Source organism: Tenrec ecaudatus, unplaced genomic scaffold (genome assembly GCF_050624435.1).
Source record: "Tenrec ecaudatus isolate mTenEca1 unplaced genomic scaffold, mTenEca1.hap1 Scaffold_1556, whole genome shotgun sequence".
In the NCBI taxonomy this organism is placed as follows: Eukaryota; Metazoa; Chordata; class Mammalia; order Afrosoricida; family Tenrecidae; genus Tenrec; species Tenrec ecaudatus.
In genome coordinates, this window is record NW_027458049.1 from 153,651 (window position 1) to 170,121 (window position 16,471).

General features: G+C 35.5%; 1 long non-coding RNA gene across 2 annotated transcripts in view; it reads right to left on the minus strand.

Moving 5' to 3' along the window:
* LOC142436124 (uncharacterized) overlaps nt 1-16,113 on the minus strand; it is a 95,296-nt gene extending 79,183 nt beyond the window's left edge. For both annotated transcript variants that reach the window (XR_012781789.1, XR_012781790.1), the window contains exons 1-5: nt 16,038-16,113; nt 15,241-15,423; nt 9,769-9,857; nt 3,061-3,194; nt 2,902-2,957 (exon numbers count right to left, since the gene is read on the minus strand). This is a non-coding gene — a long non-coding RNA (uncharacterized LOC142436124). The remainder of the gene's footprint in view (nt 1-2,901; nt 2,958-3,060; nt 3,195-9,768; nt 9,858-15,240; nt 15,424-16,037) is intronic.
* Nucleotides 16,114-16,471: the final 358 nt, after the last annotated feature.

Below are 16,471 nucleotides of genomic sequence, written 5' to 3' on the forward strand. Positions count from 1 at the left end.
ACAGTTACTCTATCATTTCAGAACCTCTAAATAGAAAGCTTGATTAATAATCTGACCTGGTGGAAGGAACTCCAAGTGGATTATGAGTCAACATTTTTGTCTTTTTGAGATGTCGACGGATGTCTAGAATGAGTTTTATCATCAATCGGCATTTTACCTTTCTTGAAATAAGAAAAGCATTCATACACTTGAGTTTCTGAAGCATATTTTCCAGGCAGGAAATAAAATTTCACAACTGCATCCTGGTCTCTTAAATTGGCCAAAAGAAAAACTGATTTCCAGTGATATTACTTCTACAAAAAAAAAAAAAAATTCACTGAGACCAGAAAGAACTTTCCCAGGTGACGCCACTGGGTGCGCTAAGAGCAAGTTACTCACCTACCAAGAAAAATGCATAGTGTGAAAGTTATGCCCAGTGGGGCTTTTTTCTCCATTTGGGGGGCGGGGGTTCCCCCTCTTTATAGAAATGTCTTTTTAAAGTCCTTCAGTTTTCTAAAGTAAACTTCCCTTTTATTAAAATAAATGGCATTGCTGTTGAAGTGTAGACTCTTGTCCTTTTTAACAGTATGGGTTCGACCGTCCTACAAGTTGGATGTACACACGTGCCCTGTTAATTGCTAGCAGCGTTACGTGGTCAGGTTCAACGACTTCTCTGATCCTCAGCTTCCTTATTTATAAAACAGTAACAGGATCATTCGACATATAAAAAACAAACTTTTGAAAGGCAAGGAAGTTACTTTGAGGACTAAGGTGCCATGGTCTTTTCAATTACCTCACACGCATGTGACCATGATAAGTTGGACACTGAATAAGGAAGACTGAAGAAGAGTCAACACATTTGAATCATGGTGCTGGCAAGAAAATATTGAGAATACAATGCATGTGAAGTGAATAAACCAATCTGTCTCAGAAGATGGGCAGCCATAATGCTGCTTGAACTTCATCTCATTTACTATGGGCATGATGGAGACCCGCCCCTAGAAAGGAATAGCACACTTGGTAAAGCAGAGGAGCAGAGACAAAGACGTCTTGACGCTGTGGTGCAACAATAGGATTGGACATAAGAACAGAGGGGGAGCGCGGCACGGGACTGGCATGTTGTGTCCTGTTTTACATGGGGTAACTGTACGTCAGAACAGACATAAGGGCACCGACAGCAGCAACAACCAATCCTACATATTTCATAAGGCTTTATCAATTATTCATTAAATGAATAACTGTACACAGATTTGTGTCTGGTGCCTTTTAAGTTTCAGGTAATTGTTAGTTCATGATATAAGTTTTCTTCTAGCTACTTTAACTTTCTGTGGTAATCTATTGCACTACTTGCTTGTCTTGATTTTCTCTGGGTGAAATATTGGAGTAAGTGTATGCTCATTGACTTTCTGGATTTTTTGGAACTTCTATGTCGACTTAATCTTTCCACTGTATCTAAAACATACTTTAAAGTCTTTACATCATACTTTCAAGCAAAAAATACCTCTTAATCATTATTTTCACACATCGGTATCTAAGGAGATCCTCTCAATCTCTATTATTTCTAAATGTTTGCCCAATAAGTTGATGTTGTAATATGGAATAATTCTTAATTACCTGGTTGTAAGCAAAAAATGCTTCTAATTAAACAACTGTTTTGAATAAATACAACTGTATTAGACATTTTATTGCTGCTAAATGATCCTTAGTCTTAGCATTCTGTGAGCAGCTATTTTTGAACCTGAAGTTCCACCCAAAATGAGGCACTGACATCAAGTAACAGAAAATATTGATACTGGTTCTTGGCTTCTTTAACAAGGAAACAGCAAAGGCCAGATATAAATTTCTTTTAAAAGAACCACTGAAAGTCCTTTACCTTTTTTTAAATGAGGTTTTCCTTATATATATTATTATTTATTTAATGAGTGCTGTTTTCTGAAACCTGATTCCAAGCTTTGATTTTGCCTCTATCAAAGTAATTATCTGGGATCGATATTTAGACTCATTGGTTTTGATTAAATACAAAGCTCTAGGGAACTATATGCTTTTTAACATGCAGAAGAAAGTTGCTATGTGATGGGATGTGCACACTGTGAAAGCAGTTTAATGTCCCATTATGAGACAGTGCCTAATGCACGAGACATCTCTAGGTGGTTTTCACAGTATCATAGGAGAATTAACATAACGAATAATGACAAACACTTAAGTTAAGAGAACCACTGTGTCCTAATCTGTAGCTTGTAAAATCAAATTAGTAAATTAAAATTTGCATGTGAAGCAGTACAAACAATTCAGAACTGAGCTGTTTTACTAGTTCGTCTCCAAACTGAATAAATCACTTGGGTTTATTTTCAAATTATTTAATTTAAATAATTTTATTTAATTATGCAAAGAATAATTTATTTTAATAGTATAACAAATTATGAAAAATATCAATGAAAATGCTACTATAAGATTGTTATGACTCTTTTCTTGAGATGTTTAATCTGCATTTTTAATCAAAATTTGGAACTACCTGTTTCTGAAAGCAATAGCTTTTCATAATGCACCACATTTTAAAAAGATATACTAATCTATGTAAGAGAAAAAAACTGCTAACACTGAAAAGTGTAGTCTATCAAACATTAAATATGGTGCAATGGCCATTTTGTAGAGTTAATTAGTGAAATGGTGAAGCAATTATTAATCTCCAGAGTGGTCAATCGAATTTTCAGTAGAAATTGATCAAGCTTCTTCTGACTCAGAAACACCCTATGGCTAACTATTGATCAAGATTATATGATTATAATTCATATCCCACCCCCAGAGCACATGAAACAAATTATTTCAAAAGATTACTCAAAACATACACGCGATTGAGTTTAATAGAGAAAGTCTCACTAGTGTGAGTCTTGATTGGGTAGTTGCATAGGAAAACACACCTACCTGGCTAGGCTGAAGGCATCGTCGATCAAACCTGCTCGGTTACTGACTGAGAGAACCTATGAGGCCAACCAGAAAAATATTGTCCTGGTTAGAAATTTAGAATTAAAATCCAGGGTTCACATCTGAAAACGGATCTTAAAGAGAAAATCCAGAATTTACCTCATGGTTCCTTATTAACTGTTCGATTAATAATCTCCAATTCCTTAGGTCATAGTTGACCCTAAAGTATCTGGTTTGATTGATGTTCCCCAACAACCAGCTTCCTTTGCCCAGAGAAGTGATCCTGTGGTGCTCTACAAACAGCATGTTTTTCAGGATGAAATAGATTTAGATGTTAATGATATATAAAGTATATTTTCTTAATACCAAGTGTAAAGTTACTAATAATTATTATTGCTCAAATAAAAGCTAATCTTTCACGTAATCATTTGCATCTAGGATATACTAGTAAATGTTTAGTAGGTTATAACTAGCCTCTATTCCTGATAAAATCCCTATCCCCTACACATAATTGTTTTTTCAACATACATGTGACCTAACATGTACTTGTGTCTGTGTGACATAGACTATATATGCATATAGTATGATTAGAATGAAGGGAAAAGTTTTGAGAACTACATTCTCTTAACGCGTTCAGTAAGAAAGTTATTAAAACAATCGAGCTCATTTATTTCAGAGTCATGGGTGTTCCTTGCCTCTTCCTTGTGCTTTCTTGGAAATACTATAAATAACAGATGATGCAGCATCATCAATAACGCCGGAAAAAGAAACTGCATTTACTTAAGACTCTAATATTTCTACACATAATTAAAAACAAAGATAATAAATTCTGCTTATTGGAATCACCTTGGAAAATAGTAACTTGATTATATTAGCCAGGTAATTCAATTAAAGAAAGCGAGCTGGTAAAAACAATCTTATAACTTCTTACACATTTAACTCCTTCAAATATGGTACATATGGAGAATGCTATTCATTTTCAATTGTTTCCTTATTTATTTACAAACCATAGGTCACAATTCCAATGATTTTGTACTTCATTGTGGATGCTTTCAGACCTTGTGTGTCCTAGAACCTGCATACTCTTTAAATAAAATATTTTTAATCTTTGTGCATAAATGTAAGGAAATATATGTAAGTGTACACGTATACATGTATAAAACCACTGCCATGGAGTCAGTTCTAACTCACAGTGACCCTATCGGGAAGAACGGAACTGCTGCTCCTGGTTATGAGGTCAGCTAGCCTCATCTTTCTCTGAAGGAACAGCTGGCTAGTTTGAACCAGCTTGCAGTCCAAATGCTTAGCTTGCTATGCCACCGTTTACTATAGCATGTGTTCATGTTCTCTATCTACAAAGCCTCCAGGATTCAGCAGAGCTTATGCTAAAACAGTGTCTCATGCCCAAGGGAAAAATAAATCATTTCCATGATAGCTCACACCAGAAAATGTATCACAGAGACCATGTGCAGCCCATTGGAGTCAGCTTCAGTCCATTGTCAATGTTTTTACATCTCAGACTCCAAATCAGGTTTTCCTATTATTTCCCCAAGGACGCATTCAAACATATAGTTTTTGAATGGAATCTCTTTACATAGAGTCCATCAGAAAATAATTCTACTACCACAAAAGGTATCGTGGACAAAAGTGGTCATTAATTGCTCAAAACTGGAATGAAGTGGAAGATTTAGTCCAAACATGCCAGCAAGATGAAGAGGCACCTATTACAGTCCACTAAAATATAATCCCAAACTATTGAAAAAAATCTAATATTTAATGTTTCAAAGCACTGTACTTTGGCCACATTTATATGTAGTACCCGTGCAAACGATGTTCAGACAGTTGTAATTCAATTGTCCAACACAGCTGAAAATAGTCCATCTGAGGTCTTCCACCATCTAGGCTTCTTTCTAGTCTGGTCTATGCTCCTGACACAACGTGGTATAGTGCTTTTACTATCATAAAATACACATTTTCACATTCCTTCTCTCTTTTTAATTTGAAAGGAGAAATATGACAGTTAAAATAAACTAGAATAGGGGCAAGAAAGTCATGCCCGACTGACTATACATCTATATACATAAATTTTTAAACTTCGATAGCATATTCCTTTTTTAAAACCACTTTACCTATAACCTGATGGACAAACAATGGCCTATAAGGTCCCTTTCAATGCTACAATTCAATGGAAAAGAAATGGTATACATTCTCTTAGGCTGACAATTGATCTCTAGTTTAATAGTGGTATGCAGAAGGAAAAGTCTATCAAGTTCTATTTTAGAGTATGAATGATTTTCTCTACCTATGAGACTTTATAATCTCCTTTTCTTCAAAACTTCAATGTTTATCCACACAATTGCTATAAAGAAGCTTTAGAATATCATCCCCATTTTATGGATGCAATGATGACAAGAGATATAGTTAACAAGAAAATGTGGCAAGTATAAAAAATAAAATTGAAACATTAAGGATACTGTTTCTGTTGATCAACTTTGACTTTATTTTCATGCATCTGTAAGTTCACAATGATCTATTCCTTATAAAATATTAAAATCATGTCTGAATTCACAGAATAAATTGGATCTCCCCACTCCTTAAGTAGTCACTTTATAGGTGATAATATTTAAAATTCAAGCCTCATATCTGATCATATAATTTAGGGTTTTACAGGTTTCAAATTGTCATGATTTATAATTATTAAATATAATTTAAAAGTTATTTCATGCTCATCTTTTATATAAATCTCATGTGATATAATTGGCTCTTGTTTTTAAATCAATTTTATTCAAAAATTTAAATCTATACTCAAATTAAAATAATATGTATGTATAAATGATAAAAGCAATTCTTACCCCTTTTATGTAGTCTGGTCAGTAAAAAAGAAGGAAAGGAAATAAAAGGCAACCATCTCCTGCTTTTAAGTTTGCCATTATTAAACTGATAACTAAAACCTGAAGGTTATTACTGTTCGTGAATATTTTTATGTCTCTGGTATAAGTGAAATCTGTAGAGAAATAATCCCTGGCAAGATATAGTAATACATTCTTAAATACCTTTTCAGTTCTAGTTAATTATATCCCTAAAATATTCTTCAAATTAACTAATGGCAAGCAATGAATTTTAAAGTGTTCTTTTTCCATGGCCTCGTGATGTACAGTGCATGATGAGAACCATAAAAAATTATGGAAGCTATATTTTGAGGGTCGGTAATAATAATTAAAATTTCTATTTGGAATGTTCCCAAAATGACACAAGTCTTAGGCCATATCAAAACACAGAGCAGTTAATACTTTAAAATATTTTAGTTCTTATCATTCATTTACCACCACCACACACCCAACACACACCCAACACACACACCCAACACACACACCCAACACACACACCCAACACACACACCCCAGGACCAAAAGAAGAAGGTGATATATTCTTTACAAACTTGGCTGGCTGCAGATGAGAAGAAATGTCAACCAGGATAACAAAACTGGAAATACACAATAAACTCTGTGATAACTTAGGTGGACTTCGTCCCTAAACTTGTAAGAGAATTAAATGAGATAATGTTCTGTAGCTCTTTAAGAGTCACTGGCATACACCCAATGACAAAGTGTTACATAACTAAGAGATCGCCCAGACAGCCTAACAAAACTTTACAATTTTATCCACGGTAAATAAGGGTGTGCTCATGAGAGAAGTATTAAAAATAACAGAAGAAAATCACAGCCCTAGACCTAGCTCTTTACCTAATTTGCCAACGGACTTGACCCAAGTTACCATCAAATTGTAATAAACTCATTTAGAAGATGGGGATTAAAATCATATTGCTTCTAAGGGCTTCTGAGTCTCAAGTAAGCCAATGCTGAAGGCAAAGGTGAGAGCACTTCAGCACTAGTTTAGTGTTTACTGACCTTTCAGAGCCAGTGTCTACTCTATTCTGACTGTGTTCTTTCCTAAAATGTAACTGAATGTATTGCCTTCCACTCTTGGGTAAGCAAATATCCAGTAAATATGCAAGCTATTACATTTATAATGCCTAGATTGTTGGTATTTTCTCAGTGAAAATGAAAGAGAGAAAAAATTTTGGTTGTTTCTAATAACTTAAAAATTGACTTAATACTTTAGGTAGCGTTTTATGTCATCTTTAGAAATAATTATATATTTATCCAAAGGGCTTCAAAAATTTAACTCTCAAGAAAATATGATGATGATAATCAAATTTAAACTTTATAATTAACTATGGCCTTGTGTGAATATATGTGAAATAAAATCTTTACTGACCATGAAAAATTACAAAACATTGATCTGGTTGTTGTCATTAAAATTTGGCATTTTTTTACATGTGTTTATAACAATTGACCAATGCGTTTTTCTCCCTGGCTTAATGCAGATACTTTTCATGTACATTAGTTGTTTGTTTTGAATAAAATAGGAGATAACATATAAAAGAAGTTGAGGTTAACCAATCTTTTCTTTTTATCTAATTATAGTGTGGTGTCAGGTTTTTACTAGGCCTCATCGAAGTTCAGGACTTCAAGAGAAGACGGTGCATAGGTAAAATGACACTGAAAAAGGCAAACTAGAAAGATGACTTTTATTTTTAGCTTCACTGGGAATGGGTCACCCCAATTTGTGCATTTATAAAGCATTTATAAGGCCTTCAAGTGACATGTGGAAAACTTACTTGCTATTGAGTAAACACTTGACGGTATTGAGCAACCTTAAGTATTAAGTGTTACCATGTTCGTGTCAAATAGAGAACACTGCTGGGATTGAAACAAAAGGACACCTTACACTCTGATATGTGTGCAGTGCCTGACTGTGGGGTGGGGATGTGCCACTCACAATACCCCCTTCATAAATAGCATCCCCTAGAGTTTTAAAGCGTATACCTGTGCAGTTGTTCATAGCAGTTCTTCATATTAACATTGGTGATATTTAAGGCAAACATGTTGAAAGAATGGACTGTCATTATCCTGATTAATAACTCAAGATGAAGCAATCTCTCAAGTACAACCTGTATTGGTCAAGGGAAGGCTTATGGTCTTCCCAAAAAGGAGAAAGTAAAGGATAAAGAGGAAATACCTTCTCCAGCAGGTTTCCAGTAAGAACAGACTCCCTATAGCCCTCACCTTCTAAGCTGAGTGTTTAGGCTGATTCAAATATATAATCAGTAAGTACTTCTACATTTCTTTAACTTTCTCATTTCCACTCTACATTTCAAAGGGATATGTCGTAGTTTATTTCTGAAGATTATTATGTCTCATGTTTCTAAGAAATGTATGGAGGGATGGCATAATTCAAATCGTTGGACAATTACAACTCCCTAGTTTCATTCACCATGTAATAACATATTATGTATTCAAGTAAAGGTGCTTCATGGGGATAAAAGAGAATTATAAAGGAAGATAAGATAGTAAGTGTGAATTCAGAATCACGAAATAAACGCTAACTCAAAGCAATTAAAAGAACAAATTGTAATGAGTTATTTTAAAGGAGAAGAAACCAATAAATGTTACAGTCAGCATTTCAATGTACCACCACATTACATGTGAATGTCTTATATACAATAAACGTGAATGGAATTGTAACTCTTTATAATATGCAGTTTCATATTAAAATTACATTAACACGAAATTATGAGTAACCTTCACCCCTGGGAATTACAAGTGTTTATGTTTCTGATAGTCAGATTACATTCTGGATTCAGTACATTTTGCCTATATGTAGCCATGCACCTATTTTGAGTACTTAACTGTGCCATGTATGAAATGAAACAAACATTTGTTTATTTACTTAAAACAAAAGATATATGCTCAAAATGATGTTTATAGCATAAAGAATTAAAATACACTAACAGCATTGGTGAAAGCAGCAAGGGGAAAAAGGTAGAAAAATGTGACCTTCTTAGTGCCACTGAAGTGTTAATAGAAGATGATCATCGCCTTTTCTCCAACTCGCTGGGAAGCGGAGCAAAAGGAACCCTCATGTGGACCCTGCTGTCCATGAAGGACTTAGAAGGGACTCAAGTACTCTTCTGTGAGTGATTGCAAATAGGCCCCTCTCCTGTTTGGCGCCATTTACACAGACAATAAGGAGCCCTGGTGGTGCTGGGGTCAAAGAGCAACAGCTGCTAACTAAGCGTCCCTGGTTCAGTCTCACAGCTCCTCTGGGGGTGAAAGAGGACACCGGTGTCCTGTGCGTGCAGGTACAGCCTGGGACACCCTACGGGGCAGTGCTCCCGTGTCCGAGGACTGCTGGGAGTTGGAATCTATTTGATAGCACTGGGTCTGTGGGTAGAAAGACAATGAACTGGCTCTTCTCCCTGCACCTTGAGGTTTGACCCCCAAAGGGTGCACTTTGAGGACAACTCTAATCCTCTCCCTTCAAATCCAATAATTATAATTATCTAATCCCATGAAGGATATTGCTTCTCTGGTCTCTAAAAGAGATAGTCTGAAAATGCAAAGAAAGACAGTGGAATGGGATTAAAACTGTTGCCTCAGTTTCAGTTTGTGAGACACTGCTCTAATGGGAGTTCTGCTTACATTTTAATTAAATGTGTGATTATGAAATTATACAGTTTAAAACAGCCACGATGAGATCTACAAAAGCATTTAAATGTTTTCTCTTCACCATGAAAGGAACGAATAAACAAGAATTATATAGGCAGGGTGAAAGTGGATGAGTCAGAAATTATACCGAAGAGATCCTCTTATGCTTTCTTATCTTGTAGAGGTGATTATCATTCTTCCATCTTCTCTTTCTAGTTTGTCTTTATGCACATTTTTATAACCCCAGAAACCAGAGGTTAAGTTGCTGAACAATTATCTGAAACCAATTGTCCACAGGGGAGAATATATATCTTACCTGATTTGTTAGACACCCAAATAATTGCTTCTGAAGACACATGGCTTCTATTTCCTACCACAATGGTTAATGGAATCTGCCACAGGTAGCTGCAAAATAGAAGAGTAGCTTTAAAAATACAAATTGGTGTTCATTTGAAAAACATGCATCTTCAGAGGGATTTTTATTAATGCTTTTTAGGGAAGCTACCAAAAACAACAATAAAAAAAGCACTCAGACATCAAAGTAGATTCTAATTCATTGTTTCTATCTCACCAAGAAGACTGTGCACTCAGAAGTTTTCTGTCAATGTAGAAGAGATCTCCTAATAATATACTTTGCCAAAAAAACCCAAAATGTTTGCATTAGGAGTTAAAAGTGGCTAAATACTACAGTATATATTGATTTGAATCTTAAAATAATTCATTTCTATTGTTTTAATATTAAACACTAGTGATTTTATGTATTCACATTTCACCAATTTCTCCTTATTTATTTTATAACTGTTCAGAGAGATATTTTATTATATTTCCATAAGGTTAATATGGCACACATAAGGTGATTCAGGCAAAGAGAATAAAACAAGACTGACAAGATCCCCCTAAAATCCATATAAACACAATGCACCCGACAGGGCACACCTAATGTCCTGCTGATTTAAATGAAATTTCCAAATGGATTGGCCAAGCACCACCGATACTTAATGTTCAAATGTGGGTCAGAGTTATAAAAGAGAAACATTTGATAAGGTTTGCCTTTTATAGTAATAAAAATCAAGGCCTATATGTTTACATAAAGTATCTATTTAATCTGAAAGGCTAACCAGTTAATGATAGATGATTTTACATTGCGTTCAAGCATTATATTTTATTTTCTTGAAATATAACCTGATTCCTTCAACTAATCATTGTGCTATTGCTAAACAGCTGGAAGTTCAAAGCTAAGAACTGTCCCACGGGAGGAAAGTGGGGCAATCAGCAACTGTACACGTTTACAGGGTCAGTAACCCTATGCAGGGTCATGACGAGTCAGAATGGACTTGCTGACGTGGGCCTGTCTTGTTGTTTTAGTTTGCTTTTATCATTGTGTCATTGGCAAGACTTCACAACAAGCGAGCAATGAGTATTAAAGTCATATATTTTGTTTGTGATATAAGAAGCTATACTGTGTCAGCTTCATAACTGGAGAGCGACTGAAGAACTGAGAACCAGTGGAGACGCCGAGTGACTGATCATAAAATGGGCGTCTTTCTGGAGATTTGGGAAGAGCAGTGCTGAATCGGTCCCTCGACACATAATTGTTTTACGTGTCACAGAGTTCATTTCTCACACTCACAATTAATACATGGGAATTCATCAAGAGTAATATGTCAGATGGAAAAGAGGAAAATTCATTATGTCATAACAACTGCTATCCCCAAAGTCAAAAGTCAAAAGGCCATCCTTGACATTCTGAATTTTAAATGATAAGCTGAACTTAATCAGAGAAACATTTCTGAGTGCCAACCATGTGAAGGTACCCTGTTACACTGTAATTGACTCCACATAATCCATCATGAAAGAACCAATTTATTGTTGCCTAACCTGGTTCTTTGGATAGAAGTTAGTGAACAAAACAATTTATGTTCCTTAAGAGAGGCCTCGACGCATGCAATGAAAAACATGTGATAAATATATGACAATGGACACACCGTGGGAACATCACAGCCAGATTATTTTATTATTTTTTAAACAGCATCCCTCACCAAAGATAATTAATCTATTTTGGTTAATTGGAAAAATAAGTTAAGAGGCAATAGTACCTGGATCTAATCTAAATGCTGGATCTAATTTTCAATTTAAAACACAAGTTTATTTTTTGTGTGTACTTGCAAACAATAGATATTGGAGACATTCAATTAATTACTCTCTGTAATTAGACCGAAAGGAACTGGGTGGAGTATAAGTAAAATGAAAGACCAAATCAATTTCTCTGTAAGACATAGACTAACTTTATGAACAAGACTTTATAGGTGTATATCTTCCACATTGAATTGACGATCTAAATTGTGAAGCCAAACAGATATTAATTAAAAAGCAAACAATATATACGACTAAAAACATCTAAAGACCCTCTAAATAAGTCTAAGACTCTAGTAGTATGTAATATTTTAAAAAGTGATTAGAAAAAATTAATGTGTGTAGTTAGATTATGTTCTTGTTGTTTCTGTTTAACTGATCATATGGATATCATATTTTAAGTAACAATAGAAAATTTTCAAAAAATATATCCCTTTCTTCAGTAGTTCTTAAGAATTCTGATTGTACTAACATGGAAAAGAATTGGTACGTTTTAAAAAGTGGAATGAGAAAAATCACACCCAGGAGTTGCTACTAACATTCACGAAGCATTGATGCACACAGGGAAACCCTCCGGAGACTGCTGCAGGCGGGGCCCATAAGGAAAGGGTGAGTGTGCGGACACACAGAATGCCCTGTCGCCCAAGACTCCCAGGAGGTGCCCCATGCTTCAGGTGGTATTAGTTAACAGTGAAATGTATTAAATTTATAATGAAATGAAGGAAAAACAAACTACGAAAATTCACAACTTCCTGTGTACCAAAGTCCTACCAAGGATTTTATGCACTTAAACACATTACTAAATATATGCAATTGTTAGAAATAGCAAAGATTCATTCTTCCTCTACTTAACAGCTAGGATGTACATTTATTACATATGGAAAAATAATTACATTACACATTTAAAATGTTCCAGGTAAGAGGTAATGATAATTGTCCCACAGAACAGTCATGGCAAAGCGAAAGTCATGATCAGTAAAGCTGGGTGCTTTGGGACCTACGGCTGGCCTGTAGAGTGGGGGGCCTTTGGCCACTTAACTGGGTTTGCTGATGCACAGAGCTGGAGCTAAGTGCTTTGGGCTGAACCTTACACAGGAGTGCCATGCTTGCTGGGTCTTTGTTATCACCTGGAAGAGAACTTGGTGACTTCTCCTGACAGGACAACCATGTCCTATGTATTTTTCACCTTGATTGTATGTAACCTGTAAACTTCCTTAAATAAAACCCTTTAATCTCAAATATTGTCTGTGAGTTCCCAGTTGCCCCTCCAATGAACGATCCAAGTCAGTAGCTGAAAAGTCGAGAGCCGTGGGAAACATTTATTTTAGCACGTCAGCAATGTCTCTTCTAGAGACCTCGGAAGGCTTGTACAAGGAGCACACAGACTTGATTTTCAAGCTTTAACTTAACATTAATATAAATTAAGCAATAATCTAAGTGGGGAATAGTAAATTCTCATCTAGAGATGGATTCTGTCCTACTAGGAAAATTATTTTAAATAATAGAATGTCATGTATATATATTTTTTGCTCTGTTTGCCATTAAATGGATTCTGACGCATGGTCCTCCAACAGGTCGGGGTACAACTGCCTTAGGGTTGTCCCGGTCTGCTGTCTTAATGGGAGCACACTGCTCCCCCTTTCTGCCAGGGAGTGGCTGGCAGCTTCGACATGCCATCTTTGCTGGCGGCTGAGCACTTTAACACTACGCCACCAAGGGGATTTTAATTTTCCTCAACATTTTTATATACCAATTTCTCAGATTCAGAACCATCCAGGTGGTTTTATAATGCCAGCAGAAGCTAAGCGCTCTGTGCTAAAACTGCTTACTCATGCTGAGAGACTTTCCCCCGTGAAGAGCCAGGCTCCTGGCTGACACCTCTGATGCAGGTTATGGGCTGGCAGAGTATTTTTGTTCAATATTTGTTCTGTCATCTGGGTGTCCTTTCTGTTTTTCTGCATCGGGGAGGCCTGTGTCAGACTGTTCATTCTCAAAGGCATGGCCCCAATCTGGCTTCGCCACAGTCAAGTCGTTTTTGTGTACTTCGTGGTCCATGCCGAAGCGTGTTTCGCCTGGGGCCAGACGGTGGGTGATCAGGGCAGCCTTTGACAGCTGTGGGGACCCAGAGAAGGGGACGAAGCAGTGACAGGCAGATCCCGACAGGGTGAAGGGAGGAGTGTTATTCTGCGTGTTCGAGCAGTTTAATTGCAAAAGGCAACTCCTCATACCTGGTGAAGGCCTCTCTCTACTTGAGCCTTTAACCTCCATGTGCCCCCATCTTGACGAGAGTAGAGCAAACTGCAAAGTCAGCAGTTTGAAGCCTCCAGCTCTTCCGCTGGAGAAAGAAGGGGGTCCTACTCCCAGCCCCAGCTACAGTCTCAGAAACTCCCAGGCTAGTTCAACCCTGTGTTTAGGGGGGCTAGGAGTCGCCATCAACCTGATGGCGCAGAATTGGGTTTTCATCTGTATGGCAGCAGACCTGCAAGTCTGTCCCCGGCAGCATGGCTGGGTGAGAACCCAGGGCCAATCTTTCCATTCTAACTGCTGTGGAGCCCAGCTCCTTCCTACACCTATAGTATCGTATCGTATACTATAGTATCGTATCGTATACTATAGTATCGTATCGTATTGTATAGTATAGCTGCTGTACCAGTATTTATCTCAATACAACAGTGAAGACTTCATGTTTTCTTAAATGGAGTTCCAATATCAGCCACCAGAAAATGTTCATGAATCTCCCTAACACTTTTATTCACATCAAGCTAACTTGGAGATGCTATTCATTCATGTAAGTTTAAAATATTCCCCACCAATCCTACATAATAATGGATGATGAAGTCCAGCATCCTAATTTCCCAAGGTGATAGGACACAGCATGAGTAAACTAATATGAGCACTTCTATTTACTTATTACTTTTGATCTCTATACTTGCCCTCCCTTCACCCCTCCAATCCCTTACCAGGGCATTCTATATATAAATTTAAAAACTGCCTGATTTGAAGTGTACTTTCTTACATTGACTCAGTCTTTACTGAAACAAAGTAGTAAAAATAAACTAGAAAAATTGGATAGAATGTTTATATTCTGAATTTTAAGTAATTAAATGGGTTCCCCAATGTTAAATTTATAGCAAATCAAAATTCAGGTGTGTTTTCTATAGTTTTAAACACCACATTTGAGGGAAAGAGAATATATTTTCATATTGCCACTTCTACTTAAGATCACCTTAAGGTATTTATTTAGTTTTTGAGTTTTGTTAACTAGGATAATATTTATTATCTAAATACTTTTGATTTGGTTTTCTAGATTGATCCCATTCAATTCACAACACACCTTAACTTTCTTAAAGATGATTAAAAAATATTATAACAAAAAGTAAAATATCATATCTCACATTTAAAATGATTAGAATAATTTAAAATAGTCTTCAATGAAATACCATAAGTGTGCTCATCAATCAGGGGTTAAAATATGTAAGGTATCGGCAGTGAAAGGAATCAAAAATACCATATGGAAATAAAGAAATAAAAAGAGTCTTAACTTATATTTCAGAATTATGTTGTCAAAATTATCTTAAAATATTAAAATTAAAAGGTGAATGGCAAAAAGAAAAGTTCCTATATTCATGTTAAATTAAAAGACAGTCAGTGGTACCTGCTGTTTCGATGTTCAAAGGTTTTGGTCTTAGCACTTATAAATGAAGCGTTGCTGGGTAATGGTTACCCTCTTTTCGGCTGTTGCATTTCCCAAGATGGTGATAACAGGATAGCCCTTCTGGAGCGTCCACTGATCCATGACTTCTTGTATATTTACATATTTTCCATTCCTCTTCAAAGCCTTTAGAACCCAAATTGGATAAATGAGCTTTATAAGCATGAATTATACATATAATTATATTAAATCATTTTCACTTTTACCTTTAATATTTACCTAAATATGAAACATTTCAAGATCAGTGAAGCTAATATAATGTGTTACTAAAATTAATTTTCTCACCTTAAGTTAGGCTTCATGCATATATATATGGAAGTTTCATTAGCATTAATTTTTTTTACATAATGGAGAATAAAATACATTTTACTGGTAAAGTAAATACATGCAGCATCATTAAATATCCCCAGTGTGTCTAGTTGGTATATTTAAATATTTGTCATGCACACAAGAAAACATATTTCCTTAAAAACTTGCAGTATTTCTCACTTTAGCATGACTCACTTCCCAAATATATTAAAATTGTATTCCATAATTATTATCTTTTTAAAGTATGAAAGGCATCAATAACATTAAGTACATTTAAATCCCATTGTATTTTTAGTACATTTTATATAGCTCATTACTATACATTTATAAATAATATGCGACAAAGGAAATAAAAGCTCAAAATGAAAACATACTGTCAGCGTCAATAAAAGTTACCAATGGTTTGGGTTCTTTTTCTTCCTATACTTTACCTCTGAGAAGGCATTCCAGAGATCATTTCTGGCTGCGTTGCCATACTTATGAATGGTTAAATAATCCTACAAAGAAAATAAGATTTGAATTACAATTTAACTGCTAAGCAATTACCAGTTAATATAATCATTTCTCAAATCAAATAAACAATTCTATTTGCTGTGCTTATATTGATACAAAGAGAAATACTCATAAAGGTTTATAAGAATTAAACTATTCAAAAAAACTTAAGCATAGCATATTTTCTAATTAAGTATCAAATAACTTTAATCTTTAAAAATTATTTTTGAGAGTTGAATCATTTATAGATTTGGGGGGGTCAAAAAACATCCCTTCATTTATCATGTCAACCTTGGCTTTTTGAATTAAATTACCTCCCCAGTGTAATATTTTGGGAAACCTTGCCCATCAGGATTTTAGACTGGAATCTAAA